The 23,354-nt window shown below is 36.4% G+C and overlaps 1 pseudogene across 1 annotated transcript; it reads right to left on the reverse strand.

Moving 5' to 3' along the window:
* Positions 1 to 12,988: 12,988 nt before the first annotated feature.
* Positions 12,989 to 14,888, reverse strand: LOC306639397 (leucine-rich repeat-containing protein 28-like; annotated as a pseudogene). The gene has a single exon. The product of its transcript is annotated as a leucine-rich repeat-containing protein 28-like (transcript).
* Positions 14,889 to 23,354: the final 8,466 nt, after the last annotated feature.

Below are 23,354 nucleotides of genomic sequence, written 5' to 3' on the forward strand. Positions count from 1 at the left end.
TCCTGTGGAAGAAAAGTTCTGAAAAAATTGATGTTAGACATTTTATAAACATAAACATTTAATGAGTGTGATCACCCAGAGACTTGTGAGTTAATTTAAAGACATTTTGCTTCTATTAGTTTACCCAATTTAATTGAACCTTTTTAAATCACATGAATTAAAAGTATTTGGATCCATTTTTTAAATTTTAATTTTTATGCGTGCTTATATTTAACAGAAAAGTAAATGCCTTGTAATGTTTATCTCCATTGCAATGTAACAGATATTCAAAAATAACTCTAGAGTTGGATAAAAAGAACTGATCAAAAATCATTAACCTAGGTATGTAGGATCAAAATTGTGAGCTCAAAAACCCAGCATTTAAGAAAAACAAGAGTCCTATAAGAAAAATGATAATGGCCATTAATTATAGCATGAGAAAATGGGAAAGAGAAGAGCAGAGAGAGGAAGGAAAGAGAGAGATAAAGTGTTGTGTTATAGCCCAGGAGAAATTGAAAATGGACACTTTTTTTCCCCTTGGGTTTGAGACTGGTCTTCCGCTGAGCATTCTGGCTTCCTCCATTTATATTTCAATGTAAGCTTTGACTGAGATTTGGATCTGAAAGGGGCTAAAATGTTCTAACAGAAACTTGATGCTTAAGGCATTTTAACCCTTTTTCCTGGTTCGTAATTAATTCAGGTTTGGACGCAGAAAATTGTCAAATAATTATCTCCCAGTACTTGTGGGGAATGGGGCTGCTTATATTATACTCCTTACTTGGACATGCCACTGATGGTTGGGCTGGTTACTCCCTCCACACTGGCGTATGTGGGACTTCATGGCAGGAGGACTAGGTGGGTTGGGCCGGGGAATGGAAGCAGAAACAGAACAAGGTAAAGGAGATGGAGAAGCAGGGGAAGATGGAGAAGCAAGGTCTGGAGGTGCCTGAGCCTGCAGGAAGAGCCAGGAAGCAAGAAAGAAGAGACTTGAAGATAAGGAAACCCTTCCCATCTGCCCGCTTGCTCACGGAAGCTGTGTGCCATTACACAAATGAATTTTGATGCCTTTAAGTCGGGGGTCAGGCGAAGGGTTCCCAGGGTTGAATCTGCCAGATTGGAGGACCTAGATCCCATGGTGGAGGCTGATACAGCCGAGTCTGTGGCCAGGGTGGATGCAGCCATTTTGGATTGATTATCTAAAGGGCACTGTGGCCAAATAGAAACGGGAGTCAGGCAGGGGTTGAATCTGCCAGAATGAAGGACCTAGATCCCATGGTGGAGGCTGATACAGCCAAGTCTGTGCCCTGGCATCCCAAGGCCACAGAGAAGTCGACTGGAGACAAGAAGGCAGCACATAGATGGTGTCATCACACAAACATCAATGTGGGGCCAGGCAAAAGCCGAGAAGAGTTGAGGACCTGATATCAGGGTTTTTGATTGCGAATGCGAGCGTGAGATGAGCCTCAACCCTGAGAGAGACTCTCCACCACAAAATCAGGAATCCACCCGGCAGATAAGACCGACTATAGGGGCCTGCTGTAGCTATAAAAGTTGTGGCTGGGGGTACCCCCACCCCTCAACCGCCTCGAGGATCCCAGATAAATTGGCCTAGGGGAACCGGCCTAGAGGACTCACCAATCTGAAGTTTGGTGATGAATGCAGAGCAGAGCATCCGGGCAGAATGGAAGGTGGAGCCATGTCCAGGGGCACTGGGGCATCGAATGGGGTTCCACTCGCTTAAGAGACAGTGGAGGGACCCATCCAAGTCGCAGCACCAATGTAAGGGATCCCACGGAAACCATGCCGGACACCGGAAATCACATAAGGGAGTTTATTAAGCAAACAGAGTGTCTCCTGCAGGGTAAGAGAGAAAATGAGAGAAAAAGAGAAAGGAAAGAGAAAGGGCACGCGCTAGAGAATGTGGAAAGCGAGGAGGAGAAAGATGGCGAGTCAGGGGGAGAGAAAAGCAAGAACTCATGTGTTTTAATAGTATTTTTTTTTCTGGTTGTTAAAAACAAACAAAAAATTGTAAAATACCAGACAGCATCAAGAAACAGAAAATAATTACCCATGATTCCTTCACTAGAAAACAATTTGAACATGTTTATCTTTACATGTATATTTTTCATGGCATTGTATTTTTATCAGAAACTCATGCTATGCTTATGCACACATTTAGAAGAAAATGTTAACTCTTCTCTTTTTACTTAATATTAAATTATTCATTCCTTCCATTGAAATTAAAATCTCTTTGTAAATATTATTTCCATTGACATGTATTTCATCTTGAAATGGTCTATAATTTACTCAACCCATTACTATAATACTAAGCAGTACATTTCTCCTCAGTTTTCATTATTAGACTCAATGTCAAAATGCATATTTTATATGTAAATATCGATTCCCATTTCAGACAATTTCTTTGGGACAAATTTTTACATGTGGAATTACTGTGTTAAGGAGTATAATCACAGACAGTCAACAAAGTTCTAGACAATGTTCCAATATAAACCTAAGAGTAAACACTTAAGAAGTTTCCTGAAAATTTGCCCAATAGAAAAATGGATAAAAGGAAATAAAAATGCCACTGAGCAGATAGAAATATACAATCTTCTCATCATTGAAAGAAAATAAATATATTAGTTGTCATTAAGATAACAAATGGTATTTTAAATTAATATATTCCCAAGGATTTTTGAAAATTTGATTACATGGTCTTGATAAAAGAAATGAGTACATAGTGTTTATGGAAAGTGTAAATTGGTGTCAATTTTTTGTTTTAGGTAACAAGGTCTTAGGATACTGCATATGTTTTGACTCAGATTTATTCTAATAAATGTTTGCAAATATATTTCTGAGGAAATTTTCTACTGCATGTGTAAAATTTGTAAATTTGTAAAAATTTAGCAATATATTGCACTTATCTTTCTATGTAAAAATTTCCATTTGTAACATCATTATCTTTTTTCTGTTTAGTTCTTTTATTAGTGCATTATAGTCATACATAAAAGTTGGGTCCATTTTGATACATATGCATGGAATTTAAGTTGCTTCATTTCAGTCCCTGGTGCTTCCTTGTGTCCCTCCCCTCCTCCTTCCCCCTATTTCACTTCCTATACTCTAGTGGTCTTTTATTTATTTATTTATTTTTAATTATTACTTTGTACATATACATAAAAGTGGAGTTCACTGTGGTACATTTATTCATGCACGTAGTGTCATTTTTTCAAATTCACTATTTCCTTCCCTTTCTTGTCCTTCCTCCTCCCCAGTCTCCTTCTTCTCCACTGATCTTCCCTCTATTTTTATGATACCTGACCCTCCAACCTTTGCTTCCTTACTTTGTTCTTGCTTTTACATATGAAAGGAAGTACTTGATCCTTGACTTTGTGAGTCTGACTTATTTCACTTAACACGATGCTTTCCATTTCTATCCATTTACTAGCAAATGCCATAATTTCATTCTTCTTTATGACTGAGTAAAACTCCATCCTGTATATACATGTGTGTGTGTGTGTGTGTGTGTGTGTGTGTGTGTATCTCACATTTTCTTAATTCATTAATCTATTGATGGGCACCCGGAGAGGTTCCATAACTTGGCTATTGTGAATAGTGCTGCTATAAAATTTGATGTGGCTGTATCACTATTGTATGCTGATTTGATTTTTTTTTTTAATGTATATACCAAGGCATGGATAGCTAGGTCATATGGTGGTTCCACTCCCAGTTTTTCAAGGAATATCGATACTGCTTTCAGAGTGTTGGTACTAATTTGCAGTCCAACCAACAATATATGAGTGTACCTTTTCCCCCACAGATTTGCCAGCACTTATTATTATTTGTATTCATGATAATAGTCATTACCTCACTGGAGATGAAATCTTGTATTTGATTTGCATTTCCCTGATGGCTAGGGTTGTTGAATATTTTTTCATATATCTGTTGGTCATTTGTATTCCTTCTTCAAAGAAATGTCTGTTTAATCCTTTTGCCCATTTATTGATTGGATTATTTTTCTGAATTTTTTTGTGGGGGAGGGTGTGTTAAATTTTTTGAATTCTTTATATTTTTTTATATTAGTCCCCTATCAGAAGTGTATCTGGCAAAGATTTTCTTGCATTGTTTAGGCTCTTTTCACTTTCTCAGTTGTTTGCTTTGAAGCAGATTTTTAATTTGATGTCAACTCACTTACTGATTCTTGGTTTTACTTCTTGAGTTTTAAGGATCTTGTTAAGAAAATTGATGCCTGTGCCACCATTTTTATGTAATACTCTGTTACTCTCTAATACTCTCTAATACTCTGTTATGTAAATGTATTACAGTTTTTTAAAATCAAGCAGTTTGTTCACTTAGGCTACTTCTGACTTTTCTTTATTATAAAAATTGCTTTATTATAAAACTTACTATATTATAAAAAGTAAAATGAATGTGTTTTGAATGTGTTTTACTTTTTTTTTTCACTTATTTCCATTCTTTATACAGTTTACAAAGCTGTTGTAAAAAAGTGGTGCATATATTGTATACTTATTTTCTCCAGAATCCAAAAAATACATTAAATATAACTTTTAAAGCATAAACCTGCCAGACAAAAGGCTACCAAACAACTGACACATGGTAACTGACTTAACGTATCAAAGAAAATGATTCTTCTGCTCAGATGGGTAAGAAGTTAAAAAAGAACCTAATCACAAAAGACACAAGATGCCTATACAAATAGGAATAAAAAGTAAGACTAAAAAAGAGATTTGTTGGAAATATTGAGACCCAAATCCCCTTCCTAGTCTCATGAAACTGAAGTAAGTATAAGTGGAACTCTCTGTACTAAGGGACACAATCTCTAGCATCTGTCCTCACTTAACTAACAGAATTCTGGTAGCCAGGTCAATGCCATGCAGGTGATTTGGGGACTTTCATTTGGAGAATTGCATAAAACCAAAAGAAAAGATCTTTAGACATAGACAATATCTTGCAGGGAGCTGGTGTTTAATAAAATAATCAAAACAGATTCCTTATGATGAAATCGACCTGTAATTGCTTGTGTGATTTCTCCCTCGCGCACACACACACACACACACACACATACACACACACACACACACACATACATCTTGTGTTAGTTTTTCTCTCTGTGACCAAAATACTACTTAGGGGCAGAAAAGTTTATTCTGACTCACAATTTCAGAGGTTTAGTTTATGCTGATCTGGTTATATTGCTTTGGGTTCAAGGTGAGGCAGACCATCATGGCTGAAAGACAAAGCAGAGGAAAACTGCTTAGTCCATGGTAGCGTCAGGAAGCAGAGAGAGGGAGAAGGGAGAAGGGGGAAGTGGGAAGTGGGAAGGGTCCATAGAGAAGATGAACTGTTCCAGGGAATGCCTCCAGTGACCCATCTCCTCCAGCTACACCTACCTGCCTACAGTTATCACCCAGTCAGTCCATTCAAAATAGGATGGACTGATTAGGTTATAGCTCTCACAAGCTAATGATTTCACCTCTGAACATTCCTGCACTAACGCAGGAAATTTTGGGGGGGGACACCTCATATCCAAACCACAACACATCTCTCCAAAAAATAATGTTTAATTTTAATGTCCAGGCATTTGAGGCATGTGAGTAAAGAATTCAAAATTAAATAAATAGATAATTTATTTAATAAGTAAGCAAAATAACCAGCAAAAAAGAAAACAGGAAATTTAAAGATACAATGATAACTTAAGAGGAGTTTTTAAAAATATAATTAATTTTCCCACAGAGAAAACAAATTGCATTGCATCTTTGAAATAAAGAGTATTGTAATAAAAAAAAAGTTGAGAAAAAAGAAAAGAACTTGTAGAAATTAAAAATATTATAGTAAAATAAAAAAATCTAGAAGGGTGAAAATATATGATTGAGAATTATTACAAAGTGAAAAAAATACAGAAAGATGGAAAATAGGGGAGACTATAAGAAAAACTGGAGAATTTGGTTTAGAGATTCCACCCTATTATCCTCAAACAGGTGTTTTAAGAGAGCACAAAGAAAATGAAGAGAAATACATTTTTAAAGGAACAATTCAAGAAAAAATTTACTAACTTAAAGATATGCATTTCAAGATAGAAAAGGTCAATTGAGTTAATAAAATAATGGATGAAAATGACTCATAAATCACTGTAAAAGTTTAGGGATCCAGGGAGAAGGAGAAGATGTGAATTTCCAAGAATGTGTGAAGATGGAACCTGTGAAAGTATTATTTGTTGTGCTTGGGTAACATCAGTAAACAAAATATAAATTGTATCTTCTAATCCATTAACATGGTATGTCTTCCAATGTATTTAGATATCCTCTAGTTTTTTAATCATGGTATGTCTTCCAATATATTTAGATATCCTCTAATTTTTTAATCATCATTTTGGATTTCAGCATACAATTCCTATTCATGGAATACATTTAAACCCAGTATTTCATATTTTCAACAAATGTTATGTTTTAATTTCATTGCACGTTTTTGTAAGTATATAGAAATACAATTGATTTTTGTATGGTGAATATGTATCCCTGCTGCAATCATTTTTCAGTTCTAGGAGGATGTTTTGTTTTGTGGAGTGTTGTATTAATAAGAGTGAGACCTATTTGTTAATGAGGTTATTGTACTTCCTGATTTTCTGTCTGCTTGCTATGTAAATTCTTGAGAAAGCATTGATGAAGTGTCTAATTATAACTAGGTATTGTCTATTTCACTATTCAGTTTTACCATGCTTTCTTTACTTCACTTATTTTGTAGCTCTCATGTTTGGTACATATCATTTAGTATTGTTTTGCTCTCTTGGTTATTGCCTTCTTTCCTCTTTAGTTATGTTCCTCTTTCTATCTTTAGCAATTTTCTTTGCTAAAGTCAAGTATTAATATAGCCACTCCTAATTTTCTTTGGTCAGAAGTCCGGAACCAGATGGGTTCTCAGTTGAGTTCTACAAAACCTTTAAAGAAGAGCTCATTCCAATAATCCTCAAAGTATTCCATGAAAAAGAAGAGGAGGGAACCCTTCCAAACTCATTCTATGAAGCCAATATCACACTGATACCTAAACCAGACAGAGACACATGGAGGAAAGAAAATTTCAGACCAATATCCTTAATGAACATTGACACAAAAATTCTCAACAAAATTGTAGCAAATTGCATACAAAAATATATTAAAAAGATAGTTCACCATGATCTAGTGGGTTTTATCTCAGGGATGCAAGGTTGGTTCAACATCCAGAAATCAATAAATGTAATTCACCATATCAACAGACTTAAAGTCAAGAATCACATGATTATTTCGATAGATGCAGAAAAAGCATTTGCTAAAACACAACACCCCTTCATGCTCAAAACACTAGAAAAAATACGGATAGTGGGAACATTCCTTAAACATTGCTTAGCCCACGGCCAATATCATTCTAAATGGTAAAAACCTGAAAACATTTCCCCTAAAACCTGGACCAACACAGGATGCCCTCTTTCACCACTTCTATTCAACATTGTCCTTGAAACTCTAGCCAGAGCAATTAGAAAGACCAAAGAAATTAAAGGGATATGAATAGGAAAAGAAGAACTCAAACTATCCCTATTTGCTGATGACATGATTATATATTTAGAGGAACCCGGAAATTCCACCAGAAAATTTTTAGAACTCGTAAGTGAATTCAGTAAGGTAGCAGGATATAAGATCAATGCTCATAAATCCAATGCATTTTTATATATAAGTGATGAATCCTCAGAAAGAGAAGTTAGAAAAACTATCCCATTCACAATAGCCTCAAAAAAAATAAAATACTTGGGAATCAATCTAACAAAAGAGGTGAAAGACCTTTACAATGAGAACTACAGAACACTAAACAAAGACATGAAAAAAAATCTTAGAAGATGGAAAGATCGCCCATGTTCTTGGATAGGCAGAATTAATATTGTCAAAATGGCCATACTACCAAAAGTGCTATACAGATTCAATGCAATTCCAATCAAAATCCCAATGATGTATCTCACAGAAATAGAGCAAGCAATCATGAAATTTATCTGGAAGAATAAGAAACCCAGAATAGCTAAAGCAATCCTTAGCGGGAAGAGTGAAGCAGGGGGTAACACAATACCAGAACTCCAACTGTACTAAAAAGCAATAGTAACAAAGACGGCATGGTATTGGTACCAAAACAGACAGGTAGATCAATGGTACAGAATAGAGGACATGGACACAAACCCAAATAAATACAATTTTCTAATACTAGACAAAGGGACCAAAAATATGCAATGGAGAAAAGATAGACTCTTTCTTCAACAAATGGTGCTGGGAAAACTGGAAATCTATATGCATCAGAATGAAACTATACCCCTATCTCTCACCCTGCACAAAACTCAACTCAAAATGGATCAAGGACCTCAGAATCAGACAAGAGACCCTGCACCTTATAGAAGAAAATGTAGGTCCAAATCTTCAACATGTTGGCTTAGGATCAGACTTCCTCAACATGACTCTCAAAGCACAAGAAATAAAAGCAAGAATCAATAACTGGGACAGATTCAAACTAAAAAGTTTTCTCTCAGCAAAGGAAACTAGCAGTAATGTGAAGAGAGAGACTCCGAGATGGAGAAAATCTTTGTCACTCATACTTCAGATAGAGCACAAATTTCCAGAATATATAAAGAACTCAAAAACTCTACACCAAGAATACAAATAATCCAACCAATAAATGGGCTAAGGAAATGAACAGACACTTCACAGAAGAAGATCGACAAGCAATTAACAGATATATTAAAAAAATGTTCAACATCCCTAGTAATAAGAGAAATGCAAATCAAAACTACTCTAAGATTTCATCTCAGCCCAATTAGAATGGTGATTATCAAGAACACAAGCAACAATAGGTGTTGGCGAGGATGTAGGGAAAAAGGTACACTCATACATTGCTGGTGGGACTGCAAATTAGTGCAGCCACTCTGGAAAGCAGTGTGGAGATTCCTTAGAAAACTTGGAATGGAACCACCATTTGGCCCAGCTATCCCACTCCTTGGCCTATACCCAAAGGTCTTAAAATTAGAGTACTACAGAGATACGGGCACATGAATGTTTATAGCCTCTCGATTCACAATGGCCAGATTGTGTAACCAACCTAGATGCCCTTTAATTGATGAAAATGGATAAAGAAACTGTGTATATATATAGATATATATAATATATATATTATATATATACACACACACACACACACACACAATGGAATATTCCTCAGCCATAAAGAAGAATAAAATTATGGCATTTGCAGGCAAATGGATGAAATTGGAGAATATTATGCTCAGTGAGATAAGCCGATGTCAAAAAACCAAAGGATGAATGATCTCGCTGAAAAGCGGACGATGACACATAATGTGGGTTGGGAGGGCGGCAAGAATGGAGTAAGGAGGGACTGTATAGAGGGAAAAGAGGGGTGGGGGCAAAGGAAAAAATAACAGAATGAATCAGACACCATTACCCTATGTAAATGTGTGATTACATAAATAGTATGCTTCCATTTCATGTACAGAGAAACAGGATGTATCCCATTTGTGTACAATAAAAAAAAGTTGAATAATGTATCTTTTTCCATCCTTTTATATTTAACTTGATCATATTCTTATTTTAGAGTGATAATTTTTTCTTGGTACGCATCACATGGTTGGGTGATGTTTTAAATTTACTCTGTAAATCTCTTCTTAATTGGCATGTTTAGATCATTATTAGATGCAATCACCTTAGTCAATTCAGGCTGCTATAACAGAAATACCATAAACAGGTTGACTTAAAAAACATTTACTTCTTACATTTCTGGACCTTGGGAAGTTCATGATCAAGGTGCCAGAAGATTTGGTATCTTGTGAAAGCCCAATTCCTGGTTCCATGAAGTGCCCTTTTCTTGCTGTGTCCTCATATGACAGGAGCAGTGAGAAAACTCTCTATGGTCTTTTTTTGAAATCCCACTCTTCTGACCAGGCCACCTTCCTAAGCCCTACCTCCTAATATCATTATGTTAGGAATCAACATATGAATTTTGGGGGGATAAAAAAATTTCAGTGTATAACAGCAATTATTGTTATATTAGTGTCTAAATATTTTATTTTGGTTTTGTTCTCTGTTTTTGTTGTTTGTTCTTCTATTTTATTTTTATTGCCATTATGTGGGTTACCTGAACATTTTTTAAAAATTTCATTTTGACAAATCTATAGTGTTTTTCAGTGTATCTCTCTGTATAGCTTTTTAGTTGTTACTCTGGTCATTATAGTGTTTGTACATAATTTATTGTAGCCTACAGTGAAAGTAAAATGTTGAGATATCACCTCTTTAAAGTTCCTTTACTCTCCATGATTTATAAGTGTCCTGAATATGTCCTCTATGTCCATTTAGAACCACATCAGAAAATGTTAAATTTTTACTTCAACCATCAAACATAATTTGACATCAGAAAATGTAAAATTTTTACTTCAACCATCAAACATAATTTGAAAACTCAAAGGAGAAGAAAAAATGTATTAAATTTATGCATATCTTACTGTTTCTGTTGGTTTGTATTCTTTCATAATGTGTTCAAAATTTCTGTGTAGGAAATTTTCTTTAGCTGTTCCTATAGTTTAGGTCTGCTGACAACAAATTGCCTTAGTTGGTGTTTTGTTTTTGTTTTGTTCTTAGAATCTTGATTTCTTCCACTTTTGAAGGAGACTCTCACTGTATATAGAACTCTGGTTTTACCATTCTTTTCTTTCAGCAATTGAAAAATGTGCCATATTTTGCTGGCTTCCTTCCATAGTTTCTGATGAGAAAAGCAATCATTTGAATTTTTTTTTCTATAACTAAAGACTTATTCTCCTTTACTATTTTCAGTAATTGTTTGAGCTGGGTGTGGTGGCACACACCTCCATTCCCAGCAACTTGGGAGGCTGAGGAAGGAGGATGACACATTTGAGGCCAGCCTGGATAACTTAGTGAAATCATGTCTCAAAATTTTAAAAGAAAATAAATAAAGTAATTTTGTGCTTTGCTGGTTTTTCTAGTTTCCGGAAATTTTGTTATAAATTGTCTTGCTATGATTTTCTTTTGAGATGACACTGTTTGGAATTCACTGACCCTCTTGCACCGCACGTTATTTCTCTTGCCAAAGTTCAGATGTTTCATACATTTCTCCTTCAAGTAATTTTTTAGCTTTGACCTATTTCTCATCCCTTTCTTGGACTTCATAGACATAAAACATTTTGGGTTCTTGGTTTATTTTAAAAAGAATTTTACAAATTTCTGAGACTGTTTTTGCCCCCAGCCTTTTTTTCCCTATCAATCAGAATTGCATAATTTCTTGTTTTAAAAATCTATTTTCATAGATTTTATTTCATAGTTGTACACAAATGGGGCACAAATGTTGTTTCTCTGGCTGTACATGAAGTAGAGTCGCACAATTTGTGTAATCATACATGTATATAGGATAATGATGTCTGTCTCATTCTCTTATTTTTCCTTCCCCCAACTCCTCCCCACCCCTCTTTTTCCTCCATACAACCCATCTTTCCTCCATTCTTGCCTCCCTCCACTCCCCATTATGTATCATCATCCACTTATCAGTGAGATTATTTGTCCTTTGATTTTGTGGGATTGGCTTATCTCACTGAGCATGATATTCTACAACTTCATCCATTTACCTGCAAATGCCATAATTTTATTCTTTTTTATGGCTGAGGAATATTCCAGTGTGTGTGTGTGTGTGTGTGTGTGTGTGTGTGTATCACAGTTTCTTTATCCATTCATCCATTGAAGGGCATCTAGGTTGATTCCACAATCTGGCTATTGTGAATTGAGAGGCTATGAACATTGATGTGGCTGTATCTCTGTAGTATGCTGATTTTAAGTCCTTTGAGTATAGGACAAGGAGTGGGATAGCTGGGTCAAATGGTGGTTCCATTCCAAGTTTTCTAAGGAATCTCCACACTGCTTTCCAGAGTGGCTGCACTAATTTGCAGCCCCACCAGCAATATATGAGTGTACTTTTTTCCCCACATCCTCTCCAAAACCTATTGTAGCTTGTATTCTTGATAATCGCCATTCTAATTGGGGTGAAATGGAATCTTAGGGTAGTTTTGATTTGCATTTCTCTTATTACTAGAGATGTTGAACATTTTTTCATATATATGTTGATTGCTTGTCGATCTTCTTCTGTGAAGTGTCTGTTCATTTCCTTAGCCCATTTGTTGATTGGGTTATTTGTGTTCTTGGTGTAAAGGTTTTTGAGTGTTTTATAGATTCCGGAGATTAGTGCTCTATCTGAAGTATGATTGGCAAAGATTTTCTCCCACTCTGTAGGCTCTTTCTTCGCATTGCTGATAGTTTCCTTTGCTGAGAGAAAGCTTTTTAGTTTGAATCTATCCCAGTTATTGATTCTTGGTTTTATTTCTTGTGCTATGGGAGTCCTGTTAAGGAAGTCTGGTCCTAAGCCGACATGTTGAAGATCTGGACCTACTTTTTCTTCTATAATCTGCAGGGTCTCTGGTCTGATTCTGAGGCCCTTAATCCATTTTGAGTTTAGTTTCATGCATGGTGAGAGATATGGGTTTAGTTTCATTCTGTTGCATATGGATTTCCAATTCTCCCAGCACCATTTGTTGAAGAGGCTATCTTTTCTCCATTGCATATTTTTGGCCCCTTTGTCTAGTATGAGAAAATTGTATTTATTTGGGTTTGTGTCCATGTCCTCTATTCTGTACCATTGATCTATCTTTCTATTTTGGTACCAATACCATGCCGTTTTTGTTACTATTGCTTTGTAGTAGAGTTGAAGATCTGGTATTGCGATACCCCCTGCTTCGCTCTTTCTACTGAGGATTGCTTTAGCTATTCTGGGTTTCTTATTCTTCCAGATGAATTTCATGATTGCTTGCTCTATTTCTGTAAGGTGCATCATTGGGATTTTAATTGGAATTGCATTGAATCTGTATAGCACTTTTTGTAGTTTGGCCATTTTTTTTTTTTTAAACAGTCTTTTAAATAAAAGTATATTTCATTATCACCTGCATTTTTGTTTTTGAATCCCTCTTGATGGTCCCTTAATACATTGCAAAACTTACAAATAAGGTTGTAACTTTCCAGAGGGTGTGTGCTCTGGGATCTTGCTGCGCCTCCACAGAAGTCTAACTTTGCCGCCAACTCAGGGGCCCCACCCTGCTATGTGAGACTATTAGGCCATGGAGTGTGCTTAAATGGTAAAAACTGACAAGTTTCCACTGGAGAAACCATGGAGAATAATCTCCTGGGGAAATAATCCTCTGGGGAAAGAAAGAGAACAGGAGAAGTATCACTGAAGGTAAGTTGTTCAAGTTAATTTGCCTGTATTATCAAATTATAGTTCTTCAGGGAACTGCAACTTGCTTTAAATTAGACATGGGGAGGCTCATCAAACTAAATAGTTTACATATGAGACACGCTCACATAAAAAGATAAAACACAGAAGACAGGATGTCCTTAATTTGGGGGAGGATATATTCCAACTTGGGGGAAGGGTGAAGGCATTTTAGCTGTGCAGCTCAATATGACATTTCCAGAGAGTTCTGCATGCCCCGCACTGGACAGGACAGGATGGAAGGGCCTGTTCCGCACTGACTGGACTCTCCAAGCCCTGCCGCACACAGTGCGCGACTCACAGGTGGCCTCGGTGTCAAGCTGGCAGTGCTCCTGAGGCTTGAGTGTTTATCAACGCAGCAGGTCAAAAGTCAGCAGACACTGGGTGGAGCAGCAGTAAGCCACAAAGCTGACTGTCGTCCTCCCCTGGTGCAGCCCTGCCATTGGCGTCTCTCTCAAGGGAAAGAGCTTGGGGTAGACGATGGTCAACATGGGTTCACTACACCGGTGACAGTGCCCCAAGGGGCAGTGCAGCAGCTCCAGGAGACTTCTGGGTAATGAGATTGGAGACAAAAAGTTCAAATCTTTTAGAAATCTGTGATGGGCATGATACAGACTTCTCATGGCCAGCTCTTGCAGAGGCAGGACGTGATCATTCTCTGTCCCTATGGCCTTCACCTCGGCTGGGAGGAAGACGGTCAGCTGCCCCGATGAAAAGGAGAGCAGCTTTACCTCAGACACTTGGATGGGGGCTCCGCAGCCACTGCACCCGATGACCTTATTGTACAGGTAAGATGGCAAGCCCTTCAGGTGAATGTTGTTATCCACATATACATATTGCAGTTCTCGAGATCGACCTAAATCAAGTGGCAAAAATGCAAGACGATTTCCAGCCATGGAGAGCTCATTGAGGCTGGGCAGCTGGCAGAGATGGCGCGGCACATACCATAGACGATTTCGGTCCACAGTGAGGTACTGCAGAGAAAGGCACAGGTGAAGCCGCTCGGGTAAAGTTAGCAAACGATTGGTAGAAATGTCTAGTGTCTGCAGCTCCTTCAAATCGCCAACCTCTGGAGGTAGGAATTGCAGTTGGTTATTTGCTAATTGAAGATGACGTAAAGCTCTCAGCCGACCAATTTCTGGGCAAACAATTTCTAAGGCATTGTCACTAAGATCCAGATACTGGAGTTTTACAAGGGACCCAATAGCTTCTGGAACCACAACTATGTTATTTGAGTGAAGGTACAGTTCCACAAGGTTTGGAAGCTTCTGAGCAAGGTTTTCTGGCAAGGTGTTAAGGGAGTTCCTTTTCATATAGTCTCTCCAAGTACTGCAGTCCTTCATCTTTCAGTAACTCCAATGGAAAATGGTGCAGATTCCTATAATTTAAGAACAAATTCTTGTGCTTTTCAAGCCTTGCCACAGAGATCGTCTTACAAAGTTCGGATGCCATGATTTATCATATCCCATCAGGCACAATGCAGCACTACATCTTGTCAAAATTGGTCAATTTCTCCCCGCCGGCACAGCCAGCGCTCCCCGGCGTGGGCGGAGCTGGACCAGTATGGCCATTTTGACAATATTAATTCTTCCTATCCAAGAACATGGGAGATCTTTCCATCTTCTAAGGTTTTCTTTCATTTCTTTCTTTAGTGTTCTGTAGTTCTCATTGTAGAGGTCTTTCACCACTTTTGTTTGATTGATTCCCAAGTATTTTTTATTTTGAGGCTATTTGTAAATGGGATAGTTTTCCTACCTTTCAGAGGATTCTTTACTTATGACTAAAAATGGCATAAATTTATGAGCATTGATTTTATATCCTGCTACTATTCTGAATTCATTTATGAGTTCTAGAAGTTTACTGGTGGATTTTTTTGGTTCTTCTAAATGTAGAATCATGTCATCAGCAAATAGGGAGAGTTTGAGTTCTTCTTTTCCTATTCATATCCCTTTAATTTCTTTGGTCTGTCTAATTGCTCTGGCTACATTTTCAAGGATGATATTGAATAGAAGTGGTGAAAGAGGGCATCCCTGCCTTGGTTCAGTTTTTAGGGGGAATGCTTTCAGTTTTTCACCATTTAGAATGATATTGGCCATGGGCTTAGTGTAGATAGCCTTTACAATGTTGAGGAATGTTCCTACTATCCCTGGAAAACTGGAAATCCATATGCATCAGAATGAAACTAAACCCCTATCTCTCACCCTGCACAAAACTCAACTCAAAATGGATCACGGACCTCAGAATCAGACAAGAGACCCTGTACCTTATAGAAGAAAACGTAGGTCCAAATCTTCAATATGTTGGCTTAGGATCAGACTTCCTCAACATGACTCTCAAAGCATAAGAAATAAAAGCAAGAATCAATAACTGGGATAGATTCAAACTAAAAAGTTTTCTCTCAGCAAAGGAAACTATTCAGCAATGTGAAGAGAGAGACTACAGAGTGGGAGAAAATCTTTGCCAATCATACTTCAGATAGAGCACTAATCTCCGGAATCTATAAAACACTCAAAAACTTTTACACCAAGAACACAAATAACCCAATCAACAAATGGGCTAAGGAAATGAACAGACACTTCACAGAAGAAGATCGACAATCAATCAACATATATATGTAAAAATGTTCAACATCCCTAGTAGTAAGACAAATGCAAATCAAACTACCCTAAGATTCCATTTTACCCCAATTAGAATGGCGATTATCAAGAACACAAGCAACAATAGGTGTTGGCGAGGATGTGGGGAAAAAAGTACACTCATATATTGCTGGTGGGGCTGCAAATTAGTGCAGCCACTCTGGAAAGCAGTGTGGAGATTCTTTAGAAAACTTGGAATGGAACCACCATTTGACCCAGCTATCCCACTCCTTGGCCTATACCCAAAGGACTTAAAATCAGCATACTACAGAGATACAGCCACATCAATGTTCATAGCTTCTCAATTCACAATAGCCAGATTGTGGAATCAATCTAGATGCCCTTCAATAGATGAAAGGATAATGAAACTGTGATATATATATATATATATATATATATATATATACAATGGAATATTCCTCAGCCATAAAGAAGAATAAAATTATGGCATTTGCAGGCAAATGGATGAATTTGTAGAATATCATGCTCAGTGAGGTAAGCCAATCCCAAAAAAACCAAAGGAAAAATGATCTGACTGATACGTGGATGATGATACAAAATGGGGGGGGTGCAAGGGAGACAAGAATGGAGGAAGGATGGACTATATAGAGAAAAAGAAGGGTGGGAGAGGTGGGGAAGAGGAAAAATAACAGAATGAATCAAACATCATTATCATATGTAAATGTATGATTACACAAATGGTATATGTCTATTTCATGTATAACCAGAGAAACAAGTTGTACCCCATTTGTTTATAAGTAAAACAAAGACTAAGAAGCAAATGTTTGTAGCAGCTTTATTCATAATTTCCACAAACTTGAAACAACCAAATGTTTATTAACTAGTAAATACATAAGGAAACTATGAGCCATCCATATAATGGAATATTTCTCAGCAATAAAAACAATGAATTACTGAAATATGCAACAATATGGATGAATCTCAAAAGCTTTCTTCCAAGTTGAATTAGCTAGATTCAAGTCTACACACTGTGTGATTCCATTTATATAATACTCTGGAACAGACACATGTATGGAAAAAAATTGTAGATGGTTTCACTAACAGAAACACAATGGGATTTATGATTAATGGAAATATTTATCTTGACTGGATGGTGACTTGTACATAACTGGTACATGATTTTCAAAGGTAACGGGCTGGGGATGTGGCCCAATAGGAGAGGGTGCTTAGCATGTGCAAGGGTCTGAGTTCAATCCCTTGTACCAACAAAAACAAAAACAAACAAAAAACATTATGTAATTGTAAACTGGAGAAAGGTTACATCAATTTAAATATTCTTAATAGCCTCCAGATTCTCACTATTATCAGAAATGTGGATTTTTGTAGATCAGAAAAAAGGTCTGAAATCACAGTTGAAGCATGGTATTGTGATCTTCTGTGTCCCCTGCCTTACACATCAGGCAATCACTACTAACTGAAGCTACTGAATAGGAAACAAATCTGTGAACCTTTTAACTTGTAGAAGCAGCATCTTGTGAGTACAAAAATTGCAGTTAAACTGAGCATGCAGATATCTATTGTAAAAAAAAGAAAAAAATGTACACAGCATGAGTCATTTCCGAAGTGAAATACTCCAGGATGGCAGCACCATTACAAATAGTAAATTTCTACTCACTCTTCAAATTGATTGGGACATAGTATTGATTGAGTCTTCCTTAAAATTGTATATGTCAGAAATAATTTATGAATCCAGAACTACATTTATCAGTCACTTAATAAACAATAAAACAATCTATCAATAGATAACTTTTAAAACCTTAGGATATTTTTAGCTCCACTGTGGCTTTCATGAGCTATTTATCATGACAGGGTTTTATTTCTGTTGTCATAGTGCTTTAGCATTAAAGCATTAACATTAATAAAGTAGAATATTGATTTAGGGCCTCAGCTCAAAAAGCCTTGAATAAATTTCATGTAGGCAAATACCCTTTTGTTATTCTTGAGACCATCGGTGAAGTACCAAATATGACATTGGAACAGAGAGGACTAGCTGTTGATAAGTTATTCAATAGTAATTCAGCAAATATTTACTGAGCTCCTTCTCTGTAAATTCTGCAATGTGGGTCTCTAAAGACTTCACCATAGGCATAAATGTCTGCTCAAGCTCTCTGATGGAACTGCATACTGCCATATGTGACTGTCTGGGTGACTCACTTCTGCTGCTTATAAAAATTATGTTTCATTTTTACCCTAGGAACAAAAGGAGAAAAATGTCAATTTCATCTTAACCAACATAAAAATCATCTACTGTGTGTCTAGGACCTCCTGGAAATTGCTAAGGGCAAGGCTGATGTGGCAAGAAGTGAATAGGCTTTGGAATGAGATCAATGGAAACATACTAGGTGCTACTCGACTATACTTTGCTTCTTTAATTTTGAAATTTCAGAGAGGAGAGAGAAAAAGAACCATACATTCCTCCTGTTATTGTGTCAAATATGTGATATTTTTGAAATGTGTGAAAGTACAGAGTGTAAGCAATAAATTGTAATTCTGTTTCCTTCTCTCCAAGCCTGAACTGTGAGTTAAGTAGAGGTAGTGCCTATCTTATGATTTGGAACCTAGAATAAGAACATGACACACACTGAAGAGCACAGATCCTCCATAGGAGCTATCTATGTGTTGGCAGCCCAGAGAGGTATTTCCTAACCCTCTTAAATGAATGTGGTGTTCATTGTTTCTGAACATGCTAAATTTTTGCAGGACCTTCCTCAGCAGCAATACATTTCATTGGCTTAGATCTAACCCAAGGTCTCTCAAAGAAATAGAATCGGTTTCTCTGTGGTCCTTGGTGTCTGATGTGAAACCTAGAAGTTGTTTTGGTTGTATAACTCTTTCAAATTTCCATGAGATTATTTGGCTGGATTTCTGTCATCTTCAAGCAGTCATAACTGCCCCCAAGTTATACATTGAAATTATTTAACAAAGAAGTGAAGTTTTCAAATTTTGCCTTTTGGAACAGTGGAGTAGAAGCCTGCTTGAAAGCCATAAGCTGACCAAGAGAATGGAGTAAATCTCTAGGGTCACAAAGCAGGCTCTTAAATTTAGGGTTAGTTTTGTGTCTAGTGATGTTTATTGTTACCATACTGCTGCACATTGTGTATAGTATGAAATAAAATTATAGGACAGGGAGTTATGTGGTTGGACAAAAGAAAAAAAATTTTTAAGAAAAAAATCAAAAGCTTCCCTGACAGGGGATTCAGATATGCTAACTTGTCTTTCTCGAAGTTACATTTTAAAGAGCTCTGGCCTGTTGAAAATCAGAGCTGTCAAGACATGCCCAACTTAATCAAAAGTAATATAATTAATATAATATAATATGTAATATAATTAATTCCCATTTAATCATTGCTTGTTTTTTTTTTTTTCTTATACTATAAGAAGTTGAAAAATATTAAGATAGAAAACTGACAGGATTTAATGGTTTGGAAAGGAGGAGAAGAAAACAGAAGAAATGGCGCTCATGTCTCTGGCTTGGTTTGGAATTGATCAGAATTCATGGAGAGGGCCCACGCATGAGGCAGAGTGGAGCTTGAGTGTGCCCTCTCCAGTGGCTGCCGCACTCTCTCTGAACATGCTTCCCTTCTCTGTTCCTGGATGGTGTGTTTGTAGTGTGTTGCCCAGTCTTTTCGGGCCGTAGGTTATTGGAGCAGGGTTGAAAACTTGACTCATACAGAGCCAGTGATATTCTTTCTCTAAGAAATTTGAATTTAGACTTGGACTGTACTTGTTGCGAAATAGATCATACAAATTTCAAGGCAGGAGGTATCATCATTTACTATATGTGGGGAGAAGCAAAGGATTCTGGTCTTTGGAATGAAAAAAAGCTGATAGGCATAGTGAAGCAGAGAAAATGGGGCAGGGGTTAAAGGAGAGGAAATGCTTTAGACCACTGTTGAGTTGGCTATTCTAATTCTTGTCTTTGTGAAATAATACTGTACTCTTAGGAAGTGAGGGTTAACTGTCCAAAACTGATTCTTTGCAGGTTGGCTTCATCAAAGCAGTTGGCCTCATGCAGCCTCCATGGAAACTCTTTATGGTCTAATGCTTAGAGCAGTTAACCCCAGTCAAGAATCAGGCTTGGAAACAGCCCTAATCACATCAGGAGCAGGCTATGGCTTCTCAATCAACACTGTTGTAAAAAATCCAGATGCTCTATTGCTGCACCAAAAGACTTGGATCGTCTAGTCTGCTATCAAACAGCAGAAGAGGCCAGTGCTCACCCCCACATGAATATTGAGCTGGCAGGAAGGTAAAATAGTGAAAGGACTAAAGTCCATTTACTGCAGCCTGTCATTTGAGTTTGCTTTATCTCTGCACTGACCTAGAGTTCTATGTGCAACTAGGAACTGGCTCAGTACTATTGCTCCTGTGTCTAAGAGCTCCACCCCATCACCCTCACCCCTACATCTGCTGAAAACTGTTGCATCAAACTGGGTGTGTTCTTTTTAATGAATTTGTTGTTCTTTTTATGGAAATACTTACTCAAGATAAACTATGGTTTCTATTATCATTTATCAAAAAGTTCAAAAAGAGCAAGACATAAATACAATATCTATTCTAACATTCCATATTTAGTGAAGGTCATCCTCTTGGACAGCTATTAATAACTGATGCCAAAAATAAAAAATAAAAAGTTCCAACCCTCTGTATTTATGAAAGCAGGTGCAATAGGTGCCCTAACTGTGCTTTCCAACAATGTTTTCTTGCATTATTCCTTGACTGATAAACTGAAACTATGATTCAAGGAAGACAGAAATTGTCTGAAGGGATTTGCACACCCATCAAAACCACAGAAATGATCCAGATTTAAGGTTCTGAGTCTAGTGTTAAGGGGTCTAGCTGATGTCAAGATGAGCTGTGATCCAGGGGCTCCTCAATATATCCACAGCTCTATAGAATATTTTTCACTAGCTATGAAACTTTAGCAAGGTATCATGCCAAGATATAAGCACAGCATTTCCTTATGCATTTACTTTACCTCTGTAAAGTCTCTCAAGGTTATATTTTATTCAAGTATATATTTTATCCTATACTATAAGGCTACCTCTGCTTTTTGACTTTTGGATAATTTCTCTGTGATTATTAGTGCTTGTCTTAGTCTGTTTGTGCTGCTATAACAAAATGCCTTGAAACAGAAATATTTTACTCACAGTTCTGAGACTGAGAAGTCCGAGATCAAAGTGCTACCAGACTCAATATCTGGTAGAGGGTCCATTCCTCATAGACAGCACCTTCTCTCTGTCCTCACAGGGTGGAAGCAGACAAAGGGGCTCTCTTTAGTATCTGCTGTGAGGGTTGAGTCCTCAGACTTAATCACTTCCCCAGGTCTCCTGTCTTAAAACTATCACATTGGGCATTGAGTTCTAAATCATAAGTTTTGAGGGGTAACCAGCATTCAAACCACAGCAGTGTTCTTTTTACTTTCATGACAGACATTTTGGAAATTCATCCACATGCTAATTTTGATTTCATCACCTAACCAACTTCATTGGTACTATATCATCACTTCTCAGAGAACCAGAATGTTCAAGTTTTGAACTTGGAAGTAGAGGCTAAAAATTATCAGTGATAGTGTTTCTTTTTAATTTTAAAAGAACTTTACCATTTTCTTATTCCAAAATGATATACATTCACAGTAAAAAACTAAAAAATATAGAGGATATGTTTAAAAAATATTTCAAATCACATTACAAATAAATGAATAGTATTGTGAGGGAAAAATATATGCCTTTGTTGTCTCATTAGTTTCTTTTTGAAATGTACTTTTTCTTTGGGTTCATTTTCTTTCTTGCTATGGTTCATTTTAAAGCAATCCTCCCATGACAATCTGTGGGCAATAAATGCTTTTAGTTTTGTTTGCTTTAAAAATGTCTTTATTTTTCTTTTACAAACACTTATCAATAATAATTTAGTAGGTTATAACATTGTAACTTTTATCAGCATGTTGAAGATATTATTAGATTATTTTCTTTTATTTATCATTTTGCACAAGAAATATGCTGTTCATCTTATAGTCACTCCTCAATCTTCTTTCCTGTAGCAGTTTTTGAATGATTTTCTTTCTTAATGAAAAGAATTATTCTATGTGACAAATTTATTTTCTTCTATTTATACCTTGGCATCTTCTAAGGATTTAATCTTTCTTCAAATTTGAAAATATGTACATTGTTAGTCATTTGAATATTGTCTTTTGTTCTGAAATATTATTATATGTGACTTGGAAGTCTTCATTCTATTCTCCATGTCTCATAATTACTTTTCCATATTTTTAAAACAGAAAAAAATAAAAATTATCTATGCTGTTTTCTGGTTGATGAATTTCTGTGTGTTTATTTTACATCTTTTTAAATTTTCATTTTTATTACATATATTTAAGATATAACAATATGCTATTTTGGTATACATATAAAAATATTTATTGTAGTTAAGAAAATTAACCTATTCAACATCTATAGTACTTCTTATGTATGTGCTTGTATAATCGGATTACCTAAAGAGAGTATCTACTCTCTTAAAATTTTCAGTATATAATACAGTATTATTAACTGTAGGCCTTGTGTTGTACATTTGATCTCTAGACTGATTCATCCTACATGACTGTGAGTGTACCTTTGATTTACTTATCCCCATTTCCTTCTTCTCCTTAAACCTGATAACAACCATTCTGTTCTGTTGCTATCCATTCAACTTTGTTTTATGCTCTTAATATACATGAGATCATGCAGGGCTTTTTTTCTGTTTGGCTCATCTCTCATAGCATAATACCTTTGAGGTTCTTTCTCACTGCTGCAAATGGAAGTATCTTCTTTTTAAAGACTAAATGATATTCATATCACTCATTTATCCACTCATCCATCAATGAACACTTAGATTTTTTAGCAACATCTTTTCTATTGTGAATAATGCTGCCCAAACATAGAAATGTACGTATCTCGACAAGGTGCTTATTTCATTTTTGAGGGCATATACCCAACAAAGGGAATTCTGTATCATTTGGGAGTTCTATATTTCAATTTCCATAGTGTTTTCTATAATGATATTACCAGTTTGTATTTCCACCAACAGTGTGCAAGAATTCCCTCTTCTCAGCAGCCTGGCTAACACTATCTTTTGAATTCTAACAGATATAAGGTGATATCTTATTATGATTTTATTTGCATTTTCCTGATAATTAGCAGTATTGAGCACCTTTTCATGTCCTGTTGACCACTAATCACGTCTTTACAAAAATATTTAATCAGGACCTTTGACAATTTTTTGAAATTGAATTACTTGGCTCTTTTGCTATTGAGTTATGTGAGCTTTTTATGTTTTGGATGTTAAGCCCTTTTCAAGTACATTTATTGTAAAATATTT

Source organism: Sciurus vulgaris (assembly GCF_902686455.1).
Source record: "Sciurus vulgaris genome assembly, chromosome: 11".
NCBI classification, from domain to species: domain Eukaryota; kingdom Metazoa; phylum Chordata; class Mammalia; order Rodentia; family Sciuridae; genus Sciurus; species Sciurus vulgaris.